The sequence below is a fragment of the Lactuca sativa genome, chromosome 2, assembly GCF_002870075.4.
Source record: "Lactuca sativa cultivar Salinas chromosome 2, Lsat_Salinas_v11, whole genome shotgun sequence".
Classification (NCBI taxonomy): Eukaryota; Viridiplantae; Streptophyta; class Magnoliopsida; order Asterales; family Asteraceae; genus Lactuca; species Lactuca sativa.
Window position 1 is genome coordinate 61,829,021 of NC_056624.2, and position 15,849 is coordinate 61,844,869.

Genomic DNA, 15,849 nt, shown 5'->3' on the forward strand with positions numbered 1-15,849 from the left:
ACCCTAATCTTGAAACCCTAGAGCCTCCAAGAGTGTTGTGCTCGTTGTGTGTATTTTGGTGTGTGTTTGAAGCTCATTCAAGGAATAGAAGTTTGGTGTAAGGTGATGGTTCAAGTAGGAGCTTATAGATCTTGGTTCTCTGTTTTATTTCTAACTCATTTGAGGTATAAAGCTCTAACCTTGCTCATTAGAAGCTTAGATCTAAGCCTTTATTGATTTTAGTCCCTTTTTGATCCCATAGTTGAGATCTTGTAGTTTGTGATCACTCCAGAAGCTTTGAGTTCCTCCTCTTGGTGTTTATGAGGTTTTAGATTCACAAAGTTTGCATCTTTAGAGTTGTATAAGCCCCATGCATGAAATTAAGCCCTTTTTACGGTAGTTGAATGCTATATCTTGAAGTTGGGACCTTTTCTTGCATGCAAACCCACAAAGTCAATGACTTTATGGTTCTAGAAGTTCTTTAGGACTTGGACCTATGTTTTGGTTGTGTGGCTTTAAGTATTAATTTCTTAATAATCATTTTTGGGAGTCAGCGTGCGAACGCATAGCGTTGGGTCAAGGAACGCCCAACGTTCTGGCTAAGGCTCACCATCTGTTAGCCGGTGACGAACGCACAACGTTCCACATGGGAACGCTCAACGTTCGATCCATCAGTGGGCTTTCCTTGGGCCATCTTTTGGACTTTCTTCTAGTTTGGGGCATTGGTTCCCTGGTTGGGCCTCATTAGGCCATGTAGCCCATTATAGTTTGGATTTCCATCTAAGGCCCAATAATGTAGGATAAACATTTGGGCCTTAATGGAGGGCCTTAGAATGATATGTTGGGCCTTTTGGGCTTGATGGACCGATATCGAATTGGATTTTAATGTTAGGCCCATTAGTTAATGAAAGGCCTTTGGGCCATTATGAAGGGGCTTGGACTTATGTTCTTGGGCCCATGTCTAGGTTATGCCATAATTCTAACTAGAGCTATCTGTATTTTGTTAAAAGTAAAATATTGGTCTGGTAGTCGAGCATCGTTCGTTTCATTCAGCTTTTCGAGGTGATTTTCCTCACCGGGTTTAGTGGGTCAAAGGCACTAATGTCGGCCCATGATTATGCTATGTTATTATGCTAGTTATCTTCATGACTCTTGCCTGTGTATGTGTTTATATGCTTGTCGGGTGGGGCTCGATGACTATTTGTATGTTATGTATCAATGTGATTCTTGCATATGTATGTGATTATTTGATATATCTTATATGTATGGTGGGTCGGGCCAAATGCGGGAGAGGGTCCGATGATAGGGCGGTGCCCATTATCTAATTATTGTATGTATGGTATGAGGTATTTTGGGAAACTCACTAAGCTTTGTGCTTACGGTTTTTAGTTTATGTTTCATGTACTTCCAGTTCTAAGGGGAAGAGATCGAGTTGACTGCATCGTACACACCATCAGGATTCCGTATTTGATATTCACTCTGATTTTGATAACATTGGATACATTGGTTTTGTTGAGATGTATTATTAATATTTGAAAATACTATTTTATCTGTTATAAAAACGAAATTTTTGGGACCATATTTTTGGATGTTACAAGTTTGTATCAGAGCCTTGGTTTGAGGGATTCTGGCATGCTCTCGGGTGTGTCTGAACTCAAAATGAGGACTTGGTAAAGTTTAAAAAAAACATTTTTTAAGAAAAGAGTTTTCTAAAATAAGGAAGGATGTGGTGGATGCAATCAGTCGAGCTCAAGTAAGTTTCCCAAAATACTCATACATGTTTATGATATGTTTTGAATTGTGTATCTATGAATTGCATGCTAGATTAGGGCTAAGAATCTAGGAGAGATACCTTTTGTATGCTTGTTGTATGAGCTTATATACTTGCATGCTAGTGCTAACCAGTCAATGATAGGATGGCCTGATTAGGTTATGCTTGGTTATGGTACTCGATGCTCGAATGCTGCTTGTGGTGCTTTTAGGAGTTCTAGCTAGCTTCAGCTAACTACTAAACGAATATGCTAGGTTACATACTATGGGAACTAAAAAATTGTAGAAGGTTAGGTTTTAACTCTATTGCGCAGTTCTTGTTTGAGTCCAACCGTTGTACTGTGAAACCTCTCATTTGAAAAATTATCTAGTTTTTGTAATATGTAATTGTATTCGTAGGCTAGTTAGAGGAAGTTAGCGGGAGTTCCTTCTGTAGCTGTTGGCGGAGAGTGGTGTGGAGTTTGTCCTAGGAAAACCTAGGATGAGATTTAGTGTTGGGAGCATTGCCTATGAGGAGTTGTTAGAAGTAACCTGGCTGAGTTGAGGAGCTTCTTGAGGAAAGTACGGATAGATTTAAAAGGTAGTATGGACCCTTACTGCTAGAAGCAGGGGATCCATACGTGATGCAAGGAGGGCCACGATGAAGCTAGGGAGCTTATAGAGTTGTAATTTCCTAACGTGTGTGTGTGTATATATATATATATATATATATATATATATATATATGCACATTATGATGGTTTATGTGGTCTATTTTCAGTATGGTGACATTGAGAGGCAGACATGTTGGCAGTTCCAGAGTCGGTGAGGGCTTAGGCTCGACTTTTGGTCCCAGGTAGCTTGATGACTAGACGAGGGAGTTCATCTCGTCTGAGATTACGCACAGTATCCTTGAGCAGACTCATGTGATCTTTGGCATGGTCAAGGATAGTATTCTGGAGATTCTTGATGAGATATTGAGCGCCTTTCACGTTGAGATTGTAGCTTTGGTCGGGACGCCCTCTATTACTTTCAGGGTGTTTTAGACATGTAGAGCGCCAAGTTATCATGGGGCGAGGGACCCCATTGTGAGCAACAGGTGGTTAGTAGATGTTGCTAACTCCTTCCATACCATCCGATGTCCCAAGGGAAACAAGGTCAGACTAGCTTCCTGTCTCTTGAAGGATAGGGCACGTGATTGGTAGGAGGAGGTGTGGGATGCTATAGGAGATGATGGTGCTATTGATTCGATGACCTGGAGTGATTTCTCGACCAGGTTCCAAGCCGAGTTTGCACTGGTGATTGAGGTGCAACAACTGGCACAAGAGTTCTAGGATCTCCATTAGACTACTTAGATGATGGCTGGGCTCATCGCTACGTTCAGGGAGAGGGAACATCTAGTTCTGCAGTATGTGGTAGACGACGAGATCAAGAAGGCTCGATACCATGAGATGTTGAGGAGTGATATCCTAAAGTTTGTTAGCCGATCCAGCTGTAAGACGCTGGTGGACATGATAGCGAGGGCAAGATAGAGGGGGATTGATTTGGAGATGGAGAAGAAGAGGAAGCCAGATTCTGCGAAAAGTGTTGAGGGTTCGGGAAAGAGGCCCAAGGTATCAGATTCTAAATCGTGAGGCCAGAATAGCCGTAGCCGCTGTGGCAAGTGCGGCAAGATGCACAAGGGTACGTGCAAAGTGGGTGGTTCTGGCTGCTTCAAGTGCGGCCGGACTGGTCATATCTGCAGGAATTGAACTGCTGCCATCACCACACCTCAAGTATCGAAGTTGATTTGATTTCAATGCAATCAGAGGGGCTACAAGAAGGCCCATTTTCCAAGTTTGGCTATAGCAGGACCGATGATAAAACCCGTTCCTTCAACTCTTCAGATTACTGAAGGCCACTAGGGTCGGGCAGATGCGCCTGCGACGAAGAGCAGGGCTTTCCAGCTTATGGCAGAGGAGGCACAGGTAGCTCTTGATGTAGTTAAAAGTATGTATCTTCTCCTTATCTTTTATTTATGTTGAATTTCTTGCTCATGTTTATGTGTTTTATTTTAGGATCGTTCCTTGTGAATGGTATCTCTACTCTGGTATTGTTTGATTCAGGGGCTACCAGATCTTTTGTATCACTTGCGCTTAGCAAGAGGTTTGTTGGGGCTCCAGGGGAGCTGGATCGCCCTCTTGATGTGGAGATTGCTGACGATAAGACGGTTAGGGTTGCGAGAGTTCACCAGGATTGTAATCTCTAGTTGTTCAACGACCGGTACCCGGTTGATTTGGTTCCCATTCCTCTGTGTGGGAACAAATTGTAGGCATGGATTGGTTGATCCCTAATGGGGCAGCGATCGACTGTGAGAAGCAGTTAGTTCGGATTTGAACCCTAAGTGGGGGAGAGCTGGTGATTCAGGGAGAGAGACCGCAACGTGAGATGATTATGTGCCCTGAAGCAAGGGTCAGACGCTATCTTCATTAGGGCTATTCGGGTTTTGTCGCCTATGTCATGGATACTCGGGATAAGGGTAAGACTACTGTGGATGATGTACCGATTGTGAAGGAGTACCCAGATGTGTTCATGGAGGATTTTCCTAGGGTAACTCCAGAGAGGCAGGTGGAGTTCAGGATTGATCTGATTTTGGGTGCGGCTCCGATAGCCAAAGCACCGTATCGGTTGGCTCTTCCCGAGATGCAGGATTTGTCTATACAGTTGTAGGAGTTGTTAGACAAGGGATTTATCAAGCCGAATAATTAGCCTTGGGGAGCCCCGATCCTGTTTGTGAAGAAGAAGGAAGGGTCTCATCGGATGTGTTTCGACTTCCGGGAGTTGAATAAGGTAACAGTGAAAAACCATTATCCCCTCCTGAGGATTGATGATCTTTTTAACGAGCTTCAGGATACATATTGGTTCTCCAAGATTGATTTGTGATTGGGTTATCATCAGATGCGGGTCAGAGATGAGGATGTGCAGAAGACAACTTTCCAGACCCGATATGGTCATTATGAGTTTGTGGTGATGCCATTTGGGATCACCAATGCTCCTGCCGTGTTCATGGATCTCATGAACCGCGTGTGCAGAATGATGTTGGATCAGTCTGTGATAGTCTTTATTGATGATTTCCTGGCCTATTCCAAGACCCAGGAGCAACACGAGGAGCACTTGATGGAAGTGCTAGAGACATTAAGGAGGGATAGACGTTTTGCAAAGTTCTCTAAATGTGAGTTTTGGATTCGTGAGGTGCAGTTTATGGGGCACGTTGTCAACCAGAAGGGTATTCTAGTCAATCAGGCCAAGGTTGAGGTCGTGATGTAGTGGGAGGTTCCAAGGTTGGGTTATCTTGGTCTGGCGGGTTACTATCAGAGATTCATCCAGGATTTCTCCAAGATCGCTGTTCCATTGACCCGACTGACCAGGATGTCAGTGCCATTTTGTTGGGGGCCTGAGTAGCAGGAATCTTTTGAGGCTCTTCGATAGCGGTTGTGTGAGGCCTCGATTCTGACCCTGCCAGAGGGTGTTTGATGATTTTGTGGTTTATTGTGATGCCTCGATAATGGTTTGGGTGCAGTGTTGATGAAGCAGGGTCGCATGATCACTTACGTTTCGAGGCAACTGAAGCCTCATGAGGTGAAATATCCAACAAACGATTTAGAGTTGGGGGCCGCTGTTTTTTCTCTCAAGATTTGGCGGCATTACCTCTATGAGGTTAGTTGTACTATATACACTGAGCACAAGAGCCTGAGGTCTTTGATAGATCAGAGGAACCTAAAAATGAGGCAATGTTTTTGGCTGGATGTGGTGAAGGATTATGATTGCGAGATCCTTTATCATCTCGGGATGGCTAATGTGGTGGTCAATTCTCTCAGCCGCAAGGCGGTCGTGGCTTCGATCAGGGATATATGCTTGAGGATGACTGTGATCACTCCATTATTGGAGCAGATTCGTGAGGCTCAGGTAGAGGCTATGAAGGAAGAGCACTGATGTTCACAAATGTACCCACTAATTTTAATATTTATAACCTAACAAACTTAAACTAACTATGCACTTATAGGCAGTGTACCTAATCGGATTACAATATAGCTTGGGTAAGTCGGGTGTCGATCACAGGGAACGGTGTTACTAGTTAATCTATGTACTATTAAATTAACCTAATTATTAACAAATTTAAAAGGGGGTTTTATCTGATTTTACAAGATCAGACGAACTTAAATCAAATTCAATAAGTAAAAACACACTCTTGTCTAGTTTGAATCCACTTCTTCCTGATGGCTAGCTAATGATTATGGATTATCGAGTTGGTTTTAATTGTATTAGTAATTTAGTTCTAACTTTACCAATAATTAACTAATTCATGTCAAACTATCTATGTTCACACACAATTAAACACAAAACTAATTATGAATGTAAATATGCTATGTAAGATTTATTATATAAACGCAATTATAGTCACAATACATGTTCTCTAGCACAGCTAAGTTTATTTACTCTAATTACTAACTAAGATTGGTCAATCCTAGCTCTAACAATTCAATGTTCACTAAATCATTAGGTAAACACGTTCATGCAGTTAATGGTCACTAAGCTACATAGAACATGCAATCAAGCAATTAGAGAAATAAACACAAGCATGCTAGGTAATACAAATCAAACACAATCAATTTTACCAACTAAATAAATCCATAAAAATTGAGCTATTCATAAGTTAGAAGCTTCATCTAGCTAAACAAGAGTAGCTAGATTCAGCTGCTCATCATAGCAACTAACACACTAACACAAATCAAAGTGTAATAAAACATGTTCTAGTTAACAAAAATAAACTAAATTATGGACCTTCACTCTTTTTGGTGTTGAAAGCCTCTTCCCAGAATTTTTCTCTGCTCAAAATCGCCTTCTAGAACTTCTCTCTCTAGCCAAAAGTCCCCTCTATTCATAATGGTCAAGGGTTTATATAGTTGCTGATTTTCACAAATTCACGTCGTGAACAATAAGATATTCACGTCGTGATTTTCAGATAACCGTGCCCATCAAGGATTCCTTCACCCGCGTACATATCTTCTAGAACCAACTCTCACATTGTGAATCTTCAAGTTCCCACGACGTAAGAACGCTTTTTCCAGATTTTCTTCTCTTTTAATCTTTTAATTCCCAAAGTTTCTTTCTTTAACGCTTTTAGTCCCTTTTCTTCAAAATGTCTTCTTTTTTACTACAAATAACATTTAAGCTCATAAGTACCATTATTCTAAACAAATTACCAACTTATTAATAAAAATGTACTTAAATATAGCCTAAAAATAGGTATAAATATGGAAATATTAAAATACCCCACACTTAGAGTTTGCTTGCCCTCAAGCAAATTTAAACTTAACCCTTGATTACTAACATCACATACAACAATCCGACTCCAGCTCAGCCATTATGCCAAGACCTCAACGTATGCATTTGTGTCTAAAATTTTCCTAAAGTACCCCCATACTTTAAATACTCACAATCTTCATAAACACTCGCCCACTTTTTCCGAACAATGCTCATTTTATGCAACCCTCCGAATCCATCCGCAGAAAACCTCCTATCCTCAAGGTATTTTTAATTGAGCAACCTAAGCATACATAATCTAGAATTACAATCTATGATACCACTATGGAACTCTTTTGGAATTCTTCACTTCTTTGATAATTTGATCTTTGATTTCTTTGAATTCACCACCTTGTTTGATTTGATTTCTGGTATCTTCAACTTTTTGAATTTCTTGGAATTTTGATCTTTTGATCTTCACTTTAATTGCTCCAAAATTCTTCAAACTTTTCTTGCAATTCTCTCTTTTTTTTTTCTTTTTTTTTATTACATGTACCTCACTTTTTTTTCACTCAAATCCCTACATGCTTAAGCAGAGGCGCTCAACCTCATCCTTTATTGGTTAATGATAATAATTTTCCTGGATACATTTCAGGTTTAGGCTGCTAAACATATTGCATCCCTCAAACCAAGCGGGGTTATGTTTTTGTTCCATGATTTCACTAAAATAAGGGAGGCCACAAATGCACTATAACGTATATTGGCTCAACTAAACATTTGAACTTATATCGAATCATCCCACATAACACTAGCAACTATAGTTCAAATTATTATTACTAGATTTAATTATTTCAATTTTCAAATTTTAAATTTTTACTATCAAATTCTATCATTATCTAGCAATTTACTTTTTCTACCCCTACCCCACACTTATTTCATACAATGCCCTCATTGTATGCATAAAATAAATCAAAATTAAAGAAAAGGGGAAAAAGGAATAGAATCCCCTGGGATAGTGGCGTAAACATCTTCAAAAGTGTGGAAAACGGGCATTTTGAATATGGACTCCGAAAATAGAAACTTGGATCTGGAACTCGCGAAATAAGGAATGTACCGGCAAAACATGAAATCGAGCCTTCAATCGTCTTCAAATATGGTGTAAATCTCCAAAATAGAACGAACAATGTGGGAAAGCATAAGACACATTGTATGGTAGTAAAAATGAGCCAAAATAATCTCCAGAATAATGAGAAGAAGAATAGTATCAACCCGTGGAAGACTAATATGTCAAGGGCCTTGAACTTGTAAAAATCTCATATTCACGACGTGAGTTTGAGACAATTCACGACGTGAAATCGTAATTACGCGTATTCTGAGAACCTCCTGATAATTGAATCACGAAGTGAATAAGAAAAAGTTCATGTCGTGAAAACTGGGCAAGTAGAAAATATTGCCAAATCTTCTTCTAATGTCTTAATTTAATCCAATGTCTTAATGTATTAAGACTCTTCTAAATTCATTAGTTTTTGACTCTTTCGCTGACTTTCCACTCTCTTGACTCACCCCACACTTATTTTGAAAATATGGGTCTCGACTCTCGGCTTTAAACACTTACCTCACTATCCTTTCTAGGCGCTCCTAACAATTTCTGAGAAACAGCCAACAACGAAGAATAAAAGTAACATAATATTCAAAATAGTTCTTACAATCCCATAAAAATAAAAACAAACTAAAAACAAACCAAACAAAATAAAAAAATAAATAACAATCAATCCTCCTCCTCATCATCATGTGCTCCACTGGTTCCAGCTCCATCACCTCCGCGTTCGCCAAACTCCGACCATCGTGGGCAAATCGGGTAATGATCCCCTATATGAGGCGGCTGCTCCACCCCAAGATGTCAGACAACATTCTCCATAGTGCCACCTATCCAATTGACACTCAACGTTAACTGGTCAAAGTAACCAGCCATATCACTCCCAAAAGGCATACCAACCATGGAAGCAGGTGGGTGTATTGGCTGCCCGCGGTCTCCCCTTCCTTTTAGTAACTTTATCACCGTGGAATTTGTGATGGATGGAGAAAGTGATTAAACGATGGATGAGGCGGTGTATCGGGCTTTTTATACTACTCTTGGGCGATACACCGGAATTAAAAACTCCAGTGGCAATGTTACTCCAAAATTTTGGCCCCGAAACTCCATCAGCATAGACCCGCGTGGCATCCCTAAAAAACAAAATAAACTCATGAGTGATGGTCTCATGAGCTTCATAGAGTCCTATTCGTTGAGAAAACTCCACTAGACTGCACTTCCGATACTCCCCGCCTAACCGAAACACCAAAGCACGAGGAAAAGTAGGATCTCTGACATTGTCATGAAATGTGACCGTGGAAAAGAACTCCACACATAGCTCCTTGCACACACGCTCCTGGATGTTAAAAAGGTTAAACCACCCTTTGCATACGAATTGGAATCCGTCCCCCAAAATGATTTTCGTGAGATATTGGGACATCCTATCAACCAAGCCGACCTCCCTCAACCTCACCCACTGAATAGTGGCAGCAACAGCAAATTCTCGATTGTAGAGCCATCCCAACTGGGTATTTCCATCGCGTGTAAATTTCACGGGGTGTAGTGGTTGGAAACTCATAAAACGGGTGTAAGCTTGCAATTCCAAGAGGTACGTCTCTTCTCGGTGCCATTTCTGCAAAAACAAGGAAAAACCACAGCCAAAACAACAATCCACAATTTAGACATAAAGGAAAAAGAATTTTGTTCAGCCCCAGGATTCACGTCGTGAATCCTTTAAGATTCACGTCATGAATTCGCATTCTCAGCAAGCAAAATTGCAAAAATGGGGGGTAAATCCATTCAAAATATCAATGGGTTTTACTCCTATACCACTTCCAAACACATAACATTAACATTCAAAGGTTATTACGAAATTTGAAGAATTAATTTCGTCATTTCACTCAATTAACAAACCCTAACCCCAAGTTCATCTACTAGAGCAAAAACTAAACTTAATAATCAATATTTATTACCTTTGTTGGAAGTATTACGTAAGCACAAGGAAGATTAGTAGAGTTGTCGGCTAAAATCGCAGCAATAGGGACCAAGGGGGACCAAACTTCCGCTTCCACTTCGTGAAGAATAAAGAAAATGAGGGTTTACTGGTTTCTAGGGCTTTATTCTGTGGTCCCGTGTTTTCAAAAATTCACGTCGTGAATTCTGAATGATTCACGTCGTGAATTGCATCTGGGCTAAAATTGGGCCATGTACTCACAGACTGATCTTGGACTTGTTAGTCTAATGGGCTAAACTATATCATGGAGTATTTATCTGGTCCATTCACGATTCACGTCGTGAATTTCTAAACTTCACGTCGTGAATATGGTCTGGAAGGAAAACTCAATTTTGACTTTAAACTAAATTCTCAATTATTACTACTTCCATTTTAAGGTCCCTACATTCAGTGCTTAATTATGTTCTAATAGAGTTGGATGACATGATCTAAGTTTTTAAAACTAAAATGAAAAAAGAAAAAGAAAAAATTTGCAAACCAAACTCGGGTTGCCTCCCGAGAAGCGCTTCTTTTTCTTGGAGTCTTGAGCTGGACTTCGTGCCTCCTACGTTGAGTCCTCAGAAGAATCCACCACTAGGATCTTTTGTTCCTTGAATCGCCTCTTGTAAGCTTGAACTCGCCTTATGTATGCCTTCTTTGAATTCTCTTTTTTAGCTTTGACCTCTTCTTCAAGCTTGCGTTTGGTCCCTTTAGTTTCTTCATTGCACTCCTTAGCATCCTCCTCCTATTTCACCACCGGCCTTGTCACCCTTGAAGTGATCTCCTCTTCATCACTTGTCATCTCATCATCTTCTTTGCTTACCCAAGAAAGTGGACTCTTGTAAGCTATGACTTCAACCAAAAATGGAACAAATGCTCTTGGTTTTGTTCTTCTGACTTGATGAACTGCCTTGATCTCTTCTTCCATAAGCTTTTCCATTTCTTCTAGTTCATTATCTTCATTGATTGTGAACACCTCTTCTTGAACATGTTCCTTTGGGAAGCCATCTTGTATTTCAAAAACTTCTTTTTCATCACCAACCCTCAAGGTGAGCTTAGACTCGCGAATATCAATCAAAGCTCCAGCAGTGTTAAGCAATGGACGACCAAGGATAATTGGAACATCGGGATCTTCCTTCATATCCAAAACTACAAAATCTATTGGAAAAACAAATTTTCCAATTTTCACCAAAATATCCTCCACGATGCCCCGGGGTTGTGTCACTGAACGGTTCGCCATGTGAATAGTCATTTTTGTAGCCTTCATCTTCTGAATTTCTAACTTCTGATAAAATGAATAAGGCATCAAATTAATGCTAGCCCCAGAATCGGCTAAAGCATTAACCTTCATTTTGTTGCCAAATTCACATGGAAGAGTAAGGCGTCCAGGATCTCCCATCTTCTTTAGTGTCTCTCCCAACACAGCTTTTGAGCTTTGTTCACTTAGAACCACCTTAGAATGCTTCTTTAATTTCTTGCGAGGGTCTATCAAATCTTGCAGTAATTTCTGATGCTCGGGAATTTTGGATAAGGACTCGACAAATGGAGTATTAATCGGGATCCCCTTCACATGCTTGACAAACTCTCTATGCTCTCTTTCAAGTGGAATAAGGGTAGCTTGGGAAGGAAAAAGCAAAGGCAGCTGATAAACCGAACCAACTACATAATTCATCTGTTCATGTCGGGCCCACGTCGTGAACTTATATGGTTCACGTCGTGAATTCTGGAATTCAATAGCTTCATTGTTTTCGAGCTTGGTCTTCTTCAGCTTTGGATCGGGCTGCTGTGGTTCTTCTTCCAATGCCTCCAGGAACTCAGAGATGGCTTCTTCTTCAGTGTCTATGGCCATTACATGAGATTGGGTCTTCGTTTCGGTATTTTTCGGGGATAACTTCTCATGAAATAGAGTGGCTAGTTGACCAACATGTACTTCAAGGTTATGGATGGAGGCTTGGTGATTCTTTATTAAAGTTTGCTGTTCCATAATAGCAGAATCAGTGGCATCGTGTCTCTTTTCCAAAGCTTCCATAAACTTCATCAACATAGTCTCTAGATCGGGTTTCTTCTCGGCTGGTGGCTGCTCCTTTTGATAGAAGTCTCGACCTGTCTGCCTATACTTTTCTTCTTTTTGCTTCTTATACTCTTCATATGGCAGCCACTCCTTCTTCGGTTTCCTCTAGTCCTCATCAAAATTATCGCCACTCGAGTAGCACACTTGAGCTTTTCTGTTCCCAAACTCATCTAAATTGCAGTCCTTGGTCAAGTGTGGACCACTACATCTCTCGCAACCCACTCTTATGGCATGTATTGACTGGTCCATTTGTGTTATCCTTCGATCCAAATTATTCAGCATAGCCATTACAGCTGCTATTTCTTCAGTTTGGGTCCCTCCACCGCCTTTGATTCCATCTTTCCTAGGGTTGTGGTATTCACGAGAGTGCTTCATGAATTCTTCAATCAGCTCCTTGACCTCCATTGGATTTTTCTTTGTCAAAGGTCCTTGAGAGTCAAGGAGTTGTCTCGTCATAACGTTGACCCCATCACAGAAGATTGACATCTCTTGTTGCACATTTAGATCATGTTGAGGGCAATTTCTGAGCAAGCCCTTGTACCGCTCCCATGCTTCGTATAATGACTCCCCTGGCTGTTGCTCAAAGTTGGCTATTGCCTTCTTGAGTTTGGCTATCTTAGATGGCGGGAAAAACTGGTCGAGGAATTGCTCACGCATTTGAGCCCAAGTGGTAATTGTACCCGGTGGAAGTGATTTTACCCACTCCTTAGCAGCTCCTTTGAAAGTGATGGGAAGCATCCTAAGCAAGACGGTGTTTCTATTGACATTTGGGACATTGAAGTAATCCGCAATGTCGTTGACTTCATCTAGATGCTTAAAAGCATCCTCATGATCTTTCCCAAAAAATGGGATATCCTTCAGTGCAGTCAAGATTTGCCCCTTCAACTCGAATGTGGCAGTGGCAGGTATTGCGGGTTGGACTAAACCGGGACCCACATATTCTCGGATCCGCTTCTTGTAAGCTCCCATGGACATCTCTTCAATTGCTGCCATCTCGTTCCTTGGCTCGTTCTCGGGTTCGCTCGTATGTTCTTCAAATTCCGGCTCAGTGTCGTATTCGGATTCGGTTTGGATGGGTATTTGATCCAAGTGCTCAAAATTGCTCTTGTGCTTTGAGGATGAACTTGACTCTCCTGATCTTCTTTCCCGACTTCCTTGAGAAAGCTGACTTTAATTCTTGTAAGGGCGTCTTTTTCTTGTGATTTGCAGACTCGGGATCTTCAAGTGGTGGCACCAAGGGTGTTTTTGAGCCTCTGGTCATGAACTCCTGCAACTCGCTAAACTAAAAATGTAAAACTGAACTACAATAAGAAAAATACTAAAAACTGAAATTGCAGCTTTCACGTCGTGAGTTTATAAAACTCACGTCGTGAATTCTGTGACAGAGACAGAAAACAAAATTTTATTTTATTCTTTTTTGTTATATGCTAATCAACTAAGCTAAGCTAATAAACAAAAATAAATAACCAATTAACCTTTTTTGCAGATTTTATTCCACAAAGAGGGTCAATTAATCTAATGCAACTAAATAAACTAATAAACGTGTCGTTCCCCGGAAACGGCGCCAAAAATTTGATGTGCACAAAAGTACCCACTAATTTTAATATTTATAACCTAACAAACTTAAACTAACTATGCACTTAAAGCCAGTGTACCCAGTCGGGTTACAGTATAGCTTGGGTAAGTCGGGTGTCGATCATAGGGAACGGTGTTACTAATTAATCTATTTACTATTAAATTAACCTAATTATTAACAAGTTTAAAAGGGGGTTTTATCTGATTTTACAAGATCAGACGAACTTAAATCAAATTCAATAAGTAAAAACACACTCTTGTCTAGTTTGAATCCACTTCTTCCATATGGCTAGCTAATGATTATGGATTATCGAGTTGGTTTTAATTGTATTAGTAATTTAGTTGTAACTTTACCAATTATTAACTAATTCATGTCAAACTATGTATGTTCACACACAATTAAACACAGAACTAATTATGAATGTAAATATGCTATGTAAGATTTATTATATAAACGCAATTATAGTCACAATACACGTTCTCTAGCACAGCTAAGTTTATTTACTCTAATTACTAACTAAGATTGGTCAATCCTAGCTCTAACAATTCAATGTTCACTAAATCATTAGGTAAACAAGTTCATGAAGTTAATGGTCACTAAGCTACACAGAACATGCAATCAAGCAATTAGAGAAATAAACACAAGCATGCTAGGTAATACAAATCAAACACAATCAATTTTACCAACTAAATAAATCCATAAAAATTGAGCTATTCATAAGTTAGAAGCTTCATCTAGCTAAACAAGAGTAGCTAGATTCAGCTGCTCATCATAGCAACTAACACACTAACACAAATCAAAGTGTAATAAAACATGTTCTAGTTAACAAAAATAAACTAAATTATGGACCTTCACTCTTTTTGGTGTTGAAAGCCTCTTCCCAGAGTTTTTCTCTGCTCAAAATCGCCTTCTGGAACTCCTCTCTCTAGCCAAAAGTCCCCTCTATTCGTAATGGTCAAGCGTTTATATAGTTGCTGATTTTCACAAATTCACGTCGTGAACAATAAGATATTCACGTCGTGAGTTTCAGATAACCGTGCCCGTCAAGGATTCCTTCACCCGTGTATATATCTTCTAGAACCAACTCTCACGTCGTGAATCTTCAAGTTCCCACGACGTTAGAACGCTTTTTCCATATTTTCTTCTCTTTTAATCTTTTAATTCCCAAAGTTTCTTTCTTTAACGTTTTTAGTCCCTTTTCTTCAAAATGTCTTCTTTTTTACTGCAAATAACATTTAAGCTCATAAGTACCATTCTTCTAAACAAATCACCAACTTATTAATAAAAATGTACTTAAATATTGCCTAAAAATAGGTATAAATATGGCAATATCAAGCACCGGAAGAGTGAGCGGATTATGGGTCAAGTGGCTTCCTTCGATTATGAGAGCCGCGGATTGTTGACTCTGCATCGGAGAGTCTGGGTTCCCTATTGGGGAAGGGTGCGCCAAGTTTTCATGCAAGAGACTCATCAGTCGAGGTTCTCCATTCATCCTGAGGAGACGAAGATGTATCGGGATCTTCATCCTTACTATCGGTGGTCCTACATGAAACGGGATGTTGCATGGTACGTGGAGTGGTGATTGACTTGTAGGAAAGTCAAAGCCGAACATTAGTGACCTCATGGCAAGATGCAGCCGTTGGAGATTCCCGTATGGAAATGGGAAGACATCCCCATGGATTTTATCATGAAGCTTCCCAAGACTGCGTGCGTAGTGGATTCTATTTGGGTAATTGTAGACCGATTGAACAACAGTGTACATTTCATCCCGATCCAGGAGCGTATCTTTGCAGAGAAGTTAGCCGTGATTTATGTTTGGGAGGTGGTGGCACATCATGGGGTGCCGGTATCAATGGTTTCAGACAGGGATATCCGCTTTACTTCTAGATTCTGGAAGTGGTTTCATGACGAGATGGGCACTCGACTCCATTTCAATACGACATTTCATCCGCATACTGATGGGCATAGTGAGTGGACTATTCAGACTCTTGAGGACATGCTAGGAGTGTGCGTGTTGGATTTTGGTGGGAGTTAGGATACGTATCTTCCGTTGGCGGAATTTTCGTATAACAACAATTATCACTCCATCATCGATTGACCTCCTTTTCACATTCTCTACGGGAGTA

The 15,849-nt window shown here is 40.3% G+C and overlaps 1 non-coding gene across 1 annotated transcript; it reads left to right on the forward strand.

Moving 5' to 3' along the window:
• Positions 1-12,649: 12,649 nt before the first annotated feature.
• Positions 12,650-12,756, forward strand: LOC111897494 (small nucleolar RNA R71). The gene has a single exon (XR_002852277.1). It is a non-coding gene; the product is annotated as a small nucleolar RNA R71 (small nucleolar RNA).
• Positions 12,757-15,849: the final 3,093 nt, after the last annotated feature.